Here is a 16832-nt window from a genome sequence, read left to right as displayed (position 1 = left end):
TGTATTTGAACGTTCTCGAGACGTTTGTTTCGACAAATTCCTTGAGGTACTTGCTTTGTCTGAATTCGTAAACTGTATTTACCCTAGCAACATCCAATCCAAGTTTCATCAGCATCTGCAATAAATCTAAACTAACCAAATGAACAAATCCACAAGGGCCGTGACGAGGATTCGAACCTGTGTCCGGGAGCATCCCATACACTGCCTTATTCGACTGAGCTACGACAGGGTTAAAAGAGTTGAAACGGAAGTTCTACTGAACTTACTGGATCCCGTAGCCTCTCCGAGGCACAAACCAGGGTTTTACACAACTCCCCCCTGCACCCGAGCTATGTCAATAGGCCGTTCTCCCTCTTCGCCCTTACATCATTACACACAGATCACACTAACATGATGCATCAAATGAACAAATCATTTGTTCATTTGATGCATCAAATGGTTTGTGCCTCGGAGAGGCTACGGGATTCAGTAAGTTCAGTAGAACTTCAGTTTCAACTCTTTTTAACCCTGTCGTAGCTCAGTTGATTAAGGCAGTGTCTGGGATGTTCCCGGACGCAGTTTCGAATCCTCGTCATGGCCCTTGTGGATTTGTTCATTTGATGCATCACGTTAGTGTGATCTCTGTGTCTAAACTAACCAAGTAATCTTTTTAAGGGAGATGAGAGGCGATCAATTTATTATTTTTCTTGGGGAGTTTACGATCTTAGTTATTTAAAATGCGTTTGCTGTAATCAGACAGACCAGTAGAAATATTAGCGTGTGACAGGGTTAAGGGCAAATCATCAGTGCATCGGTCCTCCTCAGGTGTGACATGCTTAGTATCACACATGACCCAATAACCCTTATCCCCATCACATGCAATATTTTCCAATCCTTTGCCGGAGTCAATCATCGCGTTCAGCAGCAGATAATTTGCGAATTCCGCCATGGGGAAGCATTTCTGTCATGCAGGTGGCGTATAATCCATTGAAATCTAAATATAAAATATGTTTATCATTGTTGGAGGGATCAGCACCTGTATGCTCATTCTCTACACTAGTATGTTGTCGAACTACAGAGGTAAATCCGCCTCTTAAATTTCTGCGAAATACATCATATAAATGGGGATCGGAAAGAGTCCAAGACAACTTGCCTTTTAAACTAGAAGGCATCCCTTGCAAGACTGGATAGCGAGATATAATGTGTAAAGTCCAGCTTGTACAGCTCAAGCATTGTCTTACGCCATACAGTAAACACATCACACAATAGTCCAGTATCCACTTTCAAATAGACCTTCAAATAATCCCCAATGGGCTTGCATTCCGCTAATCTAAAGACTTCTTTAGCCTGATCATAATCATTCTGACTTATTCCCTCATGCATTAAACTATTGTAGAATGCTTCGGGAGGAGGAAGAGCCTGCTCATTTAATTTCTCCATAGATGAAATATAATCATAACAGAAGATCTGTATGCCTGTCTTTAATAAATGGTGGGCAGCTGCAGGGACGTCATCTAGCATAAGTGAGGTGTATCTGGTAGGTTTACCACCCTTGATGTGTTCTTTATCTAGTTTATCCAGCCCACCATTTAGAAAAGCCAAAACTGTCCATAAACCGAAGTTTACCAATATCTACTTTCATGAACTTAAATCCATCTTTGGAGGCGAAATCGATCTTGCGGTTAGGGAGGTTAGACCCTAACCGCACTAACGGTTAGACATTTAAAATTACCCCAAAGTCATAAGCTGCATTGTGAGAGAAAGTATACAAATATTTATAGGAATTTCGGCACATGTTGCATCTACGGCAATAAGCTGCTAGATAATTTTTAATTTCAATGGCATGGTCATGGTGACGGTGCTTGTCTTTAGCTGATTTGAATGGGGTATAACATATTTCACATGTGGTCTGACGTCTATAAGCTCGCTAATGTGCACATGTCATAGATATTTTGTTTTTGGGCATGGTAGATTTAATTCTCTTCGATGACCTCCCCAACGTATCTATAAAATGATTAACGGGTTCATCCCCCACATATAAGTTAATTTCTCTACCACGTCCAATTTCCTGTTGATGATGATATAAGCATAGACCACAGCTTTGTGACGCTTCTCAATCATACCTTGAGGATTGGAGGGGTCCAACAAGCACTCGAAATCACAATATGCAGTGTGAGACGGTACAAAGGCACGACCGTAACTTTTTAACTTGATTTAACTTGATCTTCAGGGTTAAAATTTCAATGTTTGTTTCACTTCACACGACTCTTCATGATCCTGCATAGCATCAGGTAACAAATGAATCAATCACGAATGGCAAAAATTATGATTGACTGATATTTTACTTGAATGGTTATGCATGTTACGGACATATTGATCGAAATCTTTAATAAGGACGAGATGCTGATCATCTAGCATGAGCAATGGTAATTTATGGGCGGAATTTTCCCTACCTTTCCTAGCTACACTAATATAGTACCTATTGTCTTCACGAGTAAGTACATAGATAAATATACTTAATTTATTCTTACTTAAATTTTATTGATATTATCGAACGTTATAGGTATTTCAATATCCTCCCTCCAACGGACAAATCTAAGACACCACCTGACTGACTTGCAACGTCTGTAGATATTATCTAAATTCATCCCCTGAGCTAGACATATATATAGGTCTCTAAACACTGGATTAAGCACGCATTTTGCTCCCCTTTATGGTTGAAAACATGTCTTGAACCACGTAATTTATCTGGATACGGTATATAATCGCCCAGACGGATAGGATGCTGAACAGCTATAGAATTGATATAAAATCCTGAAATGCTTTGTATAGCTAGACTCGAACCTTTTGTCTCGGCAAGGAACTCTTCTAGCTTGTTATCCAATTCAGCGATCCACTGCTCTACTACAACACTAACCTCATGTCTAGACACAGTGCGTTGCTCAGCCCTTATAGGCAACTCTCCCTCAAAATCAGGTTCATTTTCTTGATTAAGCCATTATAAATTAAAAGAAAAATCAGGGTAAATCAATAGGGCAGGAGGGAAATTGGGGTGAACAGCATCAAACAGTGAATCTAATTATCGTATAAAATAATCACGATATATAGTTAAATAATGGGTAGGATCTCCTTGGATGTAATCTGGGATGCTATATGAATGGCGTATATAACCCCCATTGAAATTATTGATCACTTCTAGAACTTCTGGTTGAGGAGGAAGTACAACATCTACCTGCTGCTAATGCTGAGGTGGTGGAGAATTAGCGATAGGCTGGCTGGCTTCCAAACTGGAATCGATCTCCCAAACCAGATGCAGGGAGTCCTCATCATCATCATCCTCTAGATGACTACCTAAAATCAAAAGAATTTAGATTTTAATAAATAATATAAATTAAATATAGGAATGTATATAAAATAAATAATGAAACGTTATTGAAATAAAATAATTATTGAGGATGATACATACGATTTGGACTGTTCCTGCTGTTGTTGCTATCTTCTACTGGTGGTGTTTGAACTTGACTAGTGCTGGGCTCTCCAACACCTCTCCCTACTCCACGTGGATAATCCTCCTCTTCAACTATCTGCTGAGCGGGTGAGCCTAAAATTTTTTTTTATATACTATTATTACTATTAATAGCTAATGTTAATGATATATTGGGAATATCACAACAGGTATAAATAATGGAGAATAGTGGTAAAAAAATAAAAGACTCACTTTCATATTGAGTGTGTTCAGGCAGAGAAGCTTCTAAAACCTCTGAATCAGAACTGGTGGAAGACTGCATGCGGTTGTCTTCCTCCTCCAAATACAGGTAAAATAGACATGCTTCGGGGATATATCCTGCAGATTATATATTTTTAAATAAATAATGGAAATAATTATAATTTATTCGATTATCAACATCAGTCACCACGGTTATTAATTGGAAATGAACTATCTATATATACCACATGTAAACAAAAATATCTATTAGCACTGGTGAGCAAATTATGCTGGCAATAATAATAATAATAATAATAATAATAATAATAATAATAATAATAATAATAATAATACTTACGATTGTTCCAAGGGGTCGTCATAGCCAGGGGGTGGTAATGGGGGACGAGCTCCCATGACCTATAAAATGCTCCTATACGGCATACGTCTCCAATAGCCTCTGACAACCAAGTCCAACTCCTGGCCTGCACGGGTGGCTTAGTCTTTAAGTCCAGCGGAACTGCTTTTACCGACAGGAGAAGGGGCGAGGGCATGCCTCTGGCGCCTTAAAACCAGCTGCTCCGGGTAGATGGGACTCGATAGCCTGGGAAGGCAGCCCATCTAGGGGAAGGAAAACCCTGATTTTAAATCTCCGCTGCCTTGCGGCTATACGCATTTTTTGAGGAAAGGCTTCAGGAGTCAACCTCGAGGAAAAATCCGGAGTTGGAGCCCCTAAGGCAGTTCGTTGTTGACGTCGACCTCGTTCTGGCAGCTCCTGCGACGTTGCTGGAACCATGTGTATTGGCATTTGCCTTTCTATTGGATAATTTCAGCAACGTGGAGAGGGGGGACCTGCTGCATGGGTAACAGCTTCTCCTCCATATCTACCTACCCAGGCTTTGCGCCCTGTTAGGGCACAACTCCATAGTCTTCCGAGATTGCAACCCGTTCTCGCACTTTCTTACAGTCAATATTGACTTATTTAATACGTGCATATGTGACATACTAAACATACTAGTTTACCTTGAAACGTTTCATAGAAAAAACCCACCTTACCTAACCTTCTTAGTATGTTAAGATAAGCATCTTATTGCTTCGTAATTACAACTATTACTTAACCTATACCTATAATAGGTTAAGTAATAATTGTAATTATTCTATAGCAATAACAATGCTTATCTTAATATACTAAGAAGGTTAGGTAAGGTCGGTGTTTTCTATGAAGCTTTTCAAGGTAAACTAGTATGTTTAGTATGTCACATATGTACGTATTTAATAAGTCAATATTGACTATACAAAAGTGCGAGAACGGGTTGGAAACTGAAGGATGCCTACTACTACTACTTACGATTGGCACAAAACACTTTAGAGCAGATGATGCAGACCATATCATAATGTCCACGAGGGTTATCATTACACAGGGGACAGCATGACTACACTCACGACGCGAGTTAGCAGTATAGAAAATATTGCATTCTTTGCACTTTACACTACACAATTGCAATTTCCCCTGTTTTGGGTTATTGCAGAAAGGACAAGTTTCCATGGCTGCGTATTGCTTTTGTATAATACAGAGGTTTGGTGAAATGTCGAGGAGCGGTGCTGGCTTCTTGTACTGGCTGTGAGGGCTGGAGTTGAACTGACCTATTGACTGGGGGAATGGCTGCCAGGTCAGCTTACCTGTCATGCTGCCAGACGTACGATTCTGCTTAAATCGCCATACGACATCTGGGCATCTATTTTAGTTTTGAACTTAACACTGCATTATGAATGATTACAGTTGTAGATGGCTAGCATATGAATACAGGTATTTGAATGTTTACAGTTGAAGATGGATTGCAAATGAATATAAGTATTTTTGAAATGATTACAGTTGTAGATGACTAACATATGAATGCAGGTATTTGAATGATTGCAGTTGTAGATGGCTAGCATATGAATACAGGTATTAGAATGCTGAGTTGCTAGATGTATGCCAACCACCTGTGGGATATAGTGTATAATTTATCTACACTGATAAATAATCGCTGTTGCAGTTTAGGAATTTCCTTGATTTGATGTGGCAGAGGAACTGGTCTCGCTCACAAAATTATCAAGCCGTAGGATTGCTATGACCAACATCAGAAAATATCATGCTTGTCCCCCATTGTAATTTTTTGGTTAAGACTAGAATGCAAACTTTTATTACCAATAAAAATAATAAAAACGTATACAATGTATATTCTAAACCTCTGATGAAGTTAAGTTAGATGGGGGATGGATAGTATTGTGGGAAGATCTGACTCAAATATTTAAATTAAATAATGAAGAATACAATAGCTACAAAGGACCACCACTTTTTGTGAAAAAGTGGAAAACTAAGGAACTAAGGAGAGCAAGTGTATTGAAATTAATGCCACGAACTAGTGCCTGTGGATTTTAATAAGACTGAATATTATCATGAAATAAGAGTCAAATTCATTCTCACAAAATTTGTGGTACAGACGCTAAGGAAATATTCCGTTATTAGCGCAATCATCCGATACTGGTTCATCATCAAAGTAGAACACAAAGCATGAATTTATACATGAAATTTATATAGCATAATGATAAAGAGTTAGGAAAATTAAATAAATCCTTATGGAAGATCAATCATCTACTAAGGGTTATCAATGACTACGTAAGTATTAGGATAGCTTAGCTGTTAAGTTGAACTAGTTGTGAACGTGTACTCACCTAGTTGTGTTTGCGGGGCTCTGGCTTTTTGGTCCCGCCTCTCAACTGTCAATCAACTGGTGTACAGATTCCTGAGCCTATTGGACTCTATCATATCTACATTTGAAACTGTGTATGGAGTCAGCCTCCACCACAACACTACTTAATGCATTCAATTTATTAACTACACTGACACTGAAAAAATCTTTCTAACGTCTCTGTGGCTCATCTGGGTACTAAGTTTCCACCTGTGTCCCCTTGTTCGTGTTCCACCCGTGATAAAGAGTTTGTCTTTATCCACCCTGTCAATTCCCCTGAGAATTTTGTAGGTGGTTATCATGTCTCCCCTTACTCTTCTGTTTTCCAGGGATGTGAGGTTCAGCTCCCTTAGCCTTTCATCGTAACTCATTCCTCTCAGTTCCGGGACCAGTCTGGGGGCATACCTCTGAATCTTCTCTAACTTCGTCTTGTATTTAACTAGGTATGGACTCCAGGCTGGAGCTGCATACTCCAGGATTGGTCTTACATAAGTGGTATACAGGGTCCTGAACGATTCCTTATACACGTTTCTAAAGGCAGTTCTTATATTGGCCAGTCTAGCATATGCCGCTGATGATATCCTTTTAATGTGGGCCTTTGGGGACAGGTTCGGTGTGATGTCGACCCCCCAGATCTTTCTCTCTATTTGACTCTTGCAGGATTTCACCTCCCAGTTGGTACCTTGTGTTCAGCCTTCTGCTCCCTTCGCCTAATTTCATTACTTTACACTTTCCTGAGTTGAACTTTAGCAGCCATTTTCTAGACCATTCCTCCAGTTTATCCAGGTCGTCCTGTAGTCTTTGTCTATCTTCATCTGTTTTGATTCTTCTCATAATTTTTGCATCATCGGCAAACATTAAGGAGGAATGAGTCTATACCCTCTGGAAGGTCGTTTACATAACTAGAAACAGGATGGTTCCGAGTACAGAGCCCCGTGGAATCCCGCTGGTGACATCTCGCCACTCTGATGCCTCCCCCCTCACCGTTACTCGCTGTTGACGTGTGTGGGTGACGTGTGGGGCAGTCACGGCGTCACACTTGTTGTAACATGCTGTCCGGGCACACGTGGAAGAGAAGTTTATTCTTCCTCTTGTCACTAAAGCTCCAGCTGAAATCACGATTAAATTGTAAAAAGTGCCCAGACTAAAGTGAATATACTACTATTTCTGATTGAAAAGTGGGAACATAAGCGAAAATAAGACTAACATTGGTGATGTTGTTATCTCGTGTCCTGACGATGAGTAACCTACCCGTTTGATATAAGTACACCAATAAACAAACATCATTAGGAAATTGTCTACATTACACTCGCCGGGACATGTGCTGGATGAGGGAGGAGTCACTCTCGATCTCTGGCACCTGCTGCTGCAAGGACGACGTAATTATGAGTCGAAGTAAACGTGAACTCCTCAACACAGTAACTTTCAGCAAAATGGTTGCCGTCGTTTCTCCCTTCTCCCTTCTCCTTCCTCGGGGTCCGCATGCGCATAGCTCTCGGTAGGAACCTCGAGCATAAATTAATTTATTTGTTTGAAGTTAATTAGGGAAGGAAGTAGTTATGACGAATATTTACTTCATAGATAAATGTATTAAGTTGTAATATAATTTCTCGTACTGCAATTTAGTTGACCAAGACTGCGTAAAATGAACGAGAGGAATATGAAGTAGAATTATTTTACATTGTAATATTTTCCACTTAAGTTGTTAATGTAACTAAATAAGCAAGTTCCAGTAAGCAGTGATATGCTAAATAATTAAAGTCATTAATAAACGATTTTCCTTAATAAAGGAAAGTATATACCTGGACTCTATTAGATCCGACAATATGTGAAGATATTACCTGTGGCGGGCTGATGCAACACCACGTAGTAGGAAGAATTTGGTAAAATATTTCGCAGTATGAAAATATTATTATGATTAAATTTACAAGTTAGTAATTTTAGTAACTACTTGTTGTTAATATAAAGATGTTGTATTAAAATACAAAATGATGAATGAAAGCTGTTGGTTATTTCCAACAAGTATAGGCATTAAATACACTACATAAACGTAGGATGCCAAAGCCTCATTGTACATCTTATGATGTCATAGTTGAAAAGTTGGGTTGGTGTTGGCCTTGACACCCATCTGTTAATGGGAGACCATATTTTATCCCTATACTGGGGGCAGCTTTTGTAATGTTGCTAAAACAACAAAACAACATTCTACATTACTGTAGAATGTATTTTGTTTAATATAGGTAAGGTTGGTTTGGTACCTGGTTGATACCTGGTTGATGGGGTTCTGGGAGTTCTTCTACTCCCCAAGCCCGGCCCGAGGCCAGGCTCGACTTGTGAAACCTACCCCCTATCCTAGCCCTACCCCCTATCAGGGGTAGGGCTGATAAATTGAACAACAGAAAAATATGAGCAATGAGCGAAAATACGAGCAAATGGCATTAGGGAAATTCTACAAAACATCACAGCTTCGCCTGTGATTACACTTACAGAGTACAGTTGAGGTATTGAGAGAGATGAAGAGATTGTGCTAATGACAGGTGGATACCCTGGAACTGCTTGGGAGGCTAAAAGCAATGTACCCTTTGATGGATCAAACCACATTAGGGACGAGAAAGTCAGAATGAAGGTAACTGCAGAAGACCTATTTTAAAACATGCGAAGCAGCTTTTGCTCAATGCTGTTCATATATATATGTACACTGAATGAGTATTTTGATTTGTTATATGCTACAGTAAGGTGTGGGGGGGAATGTTTTTGAGCGATTGCGAGACGTACACAGGACTAGCCGTGAAAGAGGAATTAAATAAAAAATGTCGGAGTGTTTGTGTAGCCTATTTTGAAAAATTATATAATAATATGCACTTGGGAATACTACTTAATTCCCGTTGAAATCTCCATGTCGGGGGGTCTGCTTCATACGAATGGGAGATAGTGGATTTTCATTTAATTTCCAATGCCTGATAAATGATCCTTGAAGAAAGATTGACAAAGCTCAAATTACATTATCTAGAAAGACGAAGAATTAGGGGGGTGACTTGATAGAGGCTGAGCAAGTGGATGAATGAACCTGACAAAGGGGATATTAATAGCCTATTAAAAGTATCAACACGAGACAGAACATGAAACAATGGATATAAATTAGATAAGTTTTATATTTAGGAAAGAGAACTGAGTAAATATTGGTTTGGTAACAGGGGTGAACGCTGGGATACATGATAGTTCATGCTCTGTGTTGCTCGCCCGTGTTTCATATGAATAAGAGATAGCGGATTTCATCAATTTCTATGCTCAATAAAAGATCCTCGGCTGGACACTTTAAATATAAAACTTCCAGATAAGTATGGGTTGGGAATAAATACACCATAACAGAAAACGGTCTTATACAGGGAAGATGAAGACTGGGTGATGTCATTGTCCATTAGTGATGTCTGTGCAGGGTCACCAGGGTAACGAAAAACACACTAGATGGGGTCAGGCCTTTTAATCCCCTTGAACAAAATGGCAGGGGTTTAAGAGGTAACCTTTTAATCTCACATTTTGGAAAATTTTATATGATGGACGGGAGAGGATGACAAATGAATGAAAATATCAGGAGACTACGAAGTACTGACGAATAAAAAATTAAAAACATACTCTGGTCTAGAGGCGACCATTGGAAAAAATGAATACACCCCTGCCCCATAGACCGAACGTTGGGGAAAAAGTTGAAAATAACTTGGCCCCATAGAGCGACCACTGGAAAAAGCAGAACGGCTGGTCTAGAAGTTGAAAATACGCCGGCCCCCTAGACCGACTATTGGAAAAATGTCTATGACTACGATGCAACTTAGAAAACGGTCACAGACGGGAACGAAATCTCACCGGGGTAACGAAACACACAGCCCCCATAGTCCGACCGCCACCATTTGTAACGAAAAACATAAGGCCCCACAGAGCAACCGCTGGGAAAAGCAAAACGGTCTCTCTATGGGGTCATTTCCACTACTCACTCACTATTGCTGGGTTCAGCGAGATTATTCGCTAGCAGATACTCCACCTCCTGTCATATGATCTTCCTCTTCTCAGGACCCACCCGATTTGCGCTCTGCTTGATTGACTTTCCATCGCTCACATCCACTTCATGCATCATGCTCTTGTGTCGTCGGGGCACATCCGTGAAGAGCGACTTGTTTTTCCTTATTAGGGTTACTAGATCTCTTCTCTTCTCTTTATCCAGGTGATGTAGTTTATCTTCCAGGTGCATAAAACTTTCTGTATTAGATAGATGCATACAATTGGCACAGGCCCACTTTCCTTCCTCTGCTAGCAACACTTGGTTCATTTCCATACATAGAACCAATTTCTCTTCTTCTGACTGTGTTGTTCCCTCCACTTTCGCACTCGCATGCTCTTCTGGGAAGTATGGCTTTAAACGGCTGATATGACATACGTGTCTTGCGGGGGCGATTCAGCTTGCTGATCTCATAACTTACAGGACCCACTCGCCTGACGACCGGGTATGGACCACCAAAGCGATATTCCGACACCCTACCTCTCCCAGGTAGCAACATAATCACTCTGGCCCCCACCTCGAACTCCCTTGGGGATAACATTCTTGTCGTACCAGATCAAAATCTTCCCTTGAGCTGTCTTTAGGTGCTTAGAAGCCAGTTTCTTTGCCAATTTCAATCGTTCATGGAATTTCTGCACATACTCTTCCACTGTCACTAACGTCTTCTTCGCCATCAACTGTTACTTCAACATCAACAACGGGCTTTTTACTTCGTGCCCAAACCACTAGTTGGAATGGAGAGAATCCCAGAGACTCAACTATAGCATCTCTGCTCGCAAACAGGGCTGAGTAGTGTCGGGGTACGTCAACCGCTTGACGAGGGGCGAGTAACAGTAAACAAGATATTCTAGTACTTTATCCTGTTAACGGTCGCCAACGTCGGGGTGTCTCTCTCTCTCTACATGGACACCACCCAGTAGTATTAGCGATAACTGTTACTCACCGTAGCCCTGCGGGTCTTCACTCAATCCTCACGGCGCCACTGTTCGCCAGGAGAGTTTCCCAGTCGATCCCCAGCCAGCCTTATAGCCAAAGGAAGAGTGGGAACACAGCTTGTTCACTCCCAACCGTGTGCCCGCCCCGAAAAGGGCTCTACTACTAACTCCAAGGTCGCCAACTGGTGTTTCACGTGTCCAGTAACACGTCAGTGGTGTTGTGGAATTGTGGTACTAGTGGCAGAGAGCTCACTCATTAGATCAGGTCTCAGGCAGGTATATGTCTCTGATACTCTCACTCTATGGAACTGTTCTATAGCATCAAGATATATGGAGGGATAATATAAACGCAATGGTATTTTGTATTTTACTTAAATGTAACAACTTCAAGGTATTATATCCGTATCAACAACCAAACATCTAGTACCATGCAGAAAGTCACTCTCTCTTCATAAATCTGAGGTGCACCTAGAGAGTAACACTCTCCCCCCTCACGTCAAGGTCATAATCAGCTGAGCCGCGCCCCTCTCACCGTGCGACTGCTTAGTACTTGTTTTCCTGGTGTTATGCGCTTTGTTTCTTTAAATTCGCAGGAATCACTATATATGTCATCGACACAATATTTCTGTAATGGCAATAGAACGCAATGAATCACCACATTGATCTCAAGTTCAATAACTTATTTCTACAGCAATAAACATGATATTTCACTATACTGTCGCGATACACTGTACTTCATAATAATTACAATGACTGCAATTAACCACGGTACTGTTCTTAGATTCAGTAATTCCTTTCGCAGGCGATAACACAATTAATCACTGCACATATGGAAATGTTATCCAACACATCAACATATACATATATAGAGATTTGTCTCTATATATGTATATGTGTTGGACTTCACTCAATAACAATAATAATAAGATAAATACTGGGCACACAGCCTAACACCAATAACTGGTACACTTATATATATATTCTCTAGCATACGTTATCATATTAATGTCACATGAAAGAAATCATTAACGACACAATCAATTCTTCAATAATTCCAGGTGCCTACACACACCACATATATAAATATCGTGAGAGCTCTGTACAGCCTCGCTCTGCACAACTGTGCCTTACTGTGACATAGACATAGGTGAGCCTTGCTCACGACATGAAAGATACTCTGGCTAAATATATAGCTGACTAAAGGGGAATTGGGAGGGAAACTAGAATCACCTACTTCCACCTGTCCTCCGGTGGGAGTTGAATTGTAGCTCCTGGTCCAGGCTCTCGCCTCGTTGTAGGGAACGCCCCCACACACACAATGATGCGTCCTCCAGGAACCCAATCAATGTCTCAAAATAAACGCGTCGTCTCCGTGTTCTGTCCTCCGCAGGCCCGTGCTCCTCCACAACGTCTTGTAGGGTTGGAGTCAGTCTCCCGGCCGTCGACTTCTCCTCCCAACTACGGCTGCCAACTTACTTCTCAGCTGCAGTCGTCCTGATTCCCAATTAGTTTCTTCTTTCACTGCTTCCCGGTGGATTGGCCCGGCCGCTACGTCGTCACTGTGAAGCTATCAGACGTCCCAGATGTCACTGTCTAGACTTCACCTGCACAGCACCCAACCCTGGAGCACTTGATGCTCAATATTCCGTCAATTCCCTCTTCGGTCCACACATGGAATGAAGGAAGACCTCTCGGCGTACTTGCAGACTACGGTTGACGCGTAAGATCCACGGGAGCGAGGTACTACTGTCAAATCCGACAGGACCAACCTTCGCACATCCGTCCACCTTGACGTGTCGTGTCAGACTGGTTCCCTCACGGAGGATCGGCCCAACCACTACGTCATCACTGTGAAGCTATCAGACGTCACATACGTCACTGCCTAGACTCCACTTTTGCACAACACCTGTCCCTGGAGCACTTGTTGCTCAATATTCCGTCAATTCCCTCTCTGGTCCAATACATGAACGAAGGAAGACCCCACAGGTGCTGGCAGACCGCCGGTGATGCATAAATCCTCAGGAGACGGGGCAAACTGCCCTACTGACAGGACCCCCCAGCGCACGTCGGACCACCTTGACGTGCTGTCTCAGACTGTTGGCGCCACCGCGGCGCTATAACCGGACCCCCCTTCCTTCGTGACGTCATATTTGCCAGGGGAGGTTTTCATTGGCCCCCTGTGCCACGTCACTGTCAGTGACGAATCTGGTGCCACTGACGTCACACAGTTTTGGCGGCAAAACGGAGGGGCCAGCGCCATATTGGCATCCTAAAGGGCCTATACCACAGGCCAAAATACTTTTCTTTTACGAATTACTCGCCAACGCGAGAACACTACACTTTCCCACATATAACAAACTGATGCCTGCGACGTAGAGAACGCTCGGGTAAAGTGGATATGACTCTTACAGCAGGCGTGGGAGAAATATAAGGGGGGAACACCGTCACAGTAGACAGCTTCATCCCACTCCGCCCCCCCCCCTGTTTCGCACAAAATATTCACAAGACGTTCTTTAGGGTAGAGTAGAACCTCTCAATAGCTCCCTGCGATTGAGGTCTGTCAGGTGACGATCGTAGTTATGCTATTTCCCAGCCTACAATAGCCTGCCTAAACCACTTCGACTGGAAAATGCTTTCGCAATTGGATTGGATTTCTTTGGGCACTCCTACCCAAGCAAAGAATCGCTGAAGGTGTCCCCACGACGCATCTTGATATCACCTTCCGCACTGGAATCTCCTCCGGAAATCTCGTCGAAGCACACATGATGGTCAACAAGTAACTATTTCCTCTTCTCGTCCTAGGTAGTGGTCTCACAACGTCGATTGTTAGGCATTTAAACGCCTGACCAAACGCAGGAACTGGAACCAGAGGTGCCTTCAGGATGGCAGGGACGTTCTTCCCTGCCCTCTGGCAGGGGAAACATGTCTTGCAGATTCTTCTTACATCCGCGTCCATGCCCGGCCAATAAAATTGCTCCCTGTTATAACCCTTGAAGTCTCGGTATGGTTCTTTTGCTTGCAGTAATCAAAATATAATAATTTCGGCCTTGCCTCAAAGTTTGACTAGGGTATGATTAAAAGTCACTGCTTATTAACATGCAAAACAATACAAGACATATCAAACAAATAAATGGTAAAAATTATAAGAAGCCAGAATTATCTTTCAGCATGCAATAATATCATAAAATCACTTAATGAGCACAGACAATCTCTTAAACACATGAATGAATCAATAGAGTAGCACAAAATAGTCTTACCAAGAGGATTAACTAAGTATTAAGCAAAATAAACAAAATACACCGACTTATTTCCAACATGTCTCCTCCCATCGAGCTAACCCACGTGACTAGCTAGCCTCCCGCCAGCAAGGCAGGCGTCCTACCAAAAGATCAACTTAGCACCCACATGAACTCTCGTGAAAACTCTACTAACAGAGTGAAGTACAAAAGAACAATATAATCAGTACTCTTAAATGTATATAATACTGTTACAGTAATCACAGAAATTAATTACAATTAATAACAGGATTATTCAAAGGTTGAAATATTGACACTAGCTTGACAACAGGCCGCACACTGGAAACATCCAAATATGGTCATCCCCCCACGGAGAAGCCACCAACTCCCTCCAACAAGAAATAACTTGCACAAGCCTATCAAAAATAATGCCACTCAGGCACACTACAGCATGCTACAATATAAATCATACAATATTAACTGGAACTCAACTAGATACCATACCAATAATAGTACTGAACAAGGAAAGGATTAAATGCTATACATAGTTATCACGAATAATGGTAGAATCAATCATAGATTCGTAACACTCCCGAAGCTGGTTTAATTTCTTGGTCACTCCTAAGTGACCCGCCGGATCAACTGAGTGTGCAAGCTCAAGTACCATGCTTCTGTACCGCGTCAGCACCACCACCCGACGCCTCACTTTCAGCATACCATCACCTGTTTCTTCTCTTACTGGTCTTAACCGCCTCATTGGCACTCCCTTCTCCATGAAGAAGTAAGTTGGTGACTCGGGTACGGCGAGACCTCCTTCCGCCTCCCGCACCAACACTGAAAACTCTTCCTTTTGCAGCTCACCTAGATGGGCGCTGTCAAAACCTAGAGGACTGGTGAGAGTAACTTGGATACTCCTATCCGACTTTTCTTCACCTGGCACTTGTCCTCCGGCCTCCTCTCTGAACAGATGATCAAGCCCCAGGTCACCCAGCATGTCCTCCTCGGCGTGACCCGATCCGCTCACATCATCTTCCCCTATGACCCGTCTCGACGTCACCATGCATGCCTTAAATGCCGCTCTCGCAATTTCCGTTGCATCTCTTCTGTCGTTCGTTGTGCTGCACTGTCGAGAGGGCTCTATACACGCTTCGCCTTTAATCAAGTTCGGAAGAACACATCGGTTTCAAGTGCAGATATGATAGAGCCCAATAGGCTCAGGAACCTGTACACCTGTTGATTGATGGATGAGAGGCGGGACCAAAGAGCCACAGCCCAACCCCCGCAAGCACAATTAGGTGAGTACATCACCCCACAGGAGTCGTTTCCTAAGATTACCTGAGCTTCCATCCTTGGGAAATGAAGCACAGACCCCCTACTACGAGAATCTGTCAACCATAGTCTGAATCAAGAGTCACTTCATGAAGGGGCATCCTCACCTTCCCCCAACGTTCTTATCAGGGCCACCCCCTGTAGTGGAACTTCTGAAGTCCTCAGGGAAGAGGGATTCACTAACAAGGGTGAAATCAGATCCCGTATCCCTCAGCATCCTTGCTGGCATAGGATCAGCTCCTCTTATTTTCACCGTTCCCTCACACACAAAGGGGTGAATCCTCTTCTCCATATCATTGGCATGTTACCTACGGTATCGCTGGCTTCTTCACTTCCCACTCTCGCGAAAGCCACGTTCCCACCGTACCTGTGGGCGACCGCACTCTCATGCACAGTGTCCACGCCACCCACAGTCGAAACACCCAGCCGAGGCGACCCTCTACCAGTCACCCTGGTAGCACCAATGATAGACGCCGCATCTTTGGTCCTTGGACTTTCCGTCGTCGACTCCCTGGCAGCAGCCCCTGCTCCAGAGTTTGGCCTAACACTCACTCCTTGAGAGCTTCTCATGGTTTCTCTCGAACTCTTAAATCGGGGGTTTACTTCACTGGACATGCTAGTCTTGGGAGAATCCCCACCCGTCCTCGCACCTCCTGAACTTATGTAGTTCCCTCAAGACCTTGTGTAAGACGAGTGTCTGCGAGGTCCCTCCCACCGGAGATGCAGTGCCTACTCCAGCATGTCGGCTCTATCCGCTACAGCTTTAAGGTCGTTAAAACCTGCTTCTCTCACCCACACTCGCAGCTCTGGATGGAGCACCGACATAAACTTCTCTATCACCATTAGTCGTTTGATCTCATCTTCTGT

Source organism: Procambarus clarkii, chromosome 16 (genome assembly GCF_040958095.1).
Source record: "Procambarus clarkii isolate CNS0578487 chromosome 16, FALCON_Pclarkii_2.0, whole genome shotgun sequence".
Taxonomy (NCBI): domain Eukaryota; kingdom Metazoa; phylum Arthropoda; class Malacostraca; order Decapoda; family Cambaridae; genus Procambarus; species Procambarus clarkii.
The sequence above is the reverse complement of the archived record's forward strand: the minus strand, read 5'-3'. Positions refer to the sequence as shown.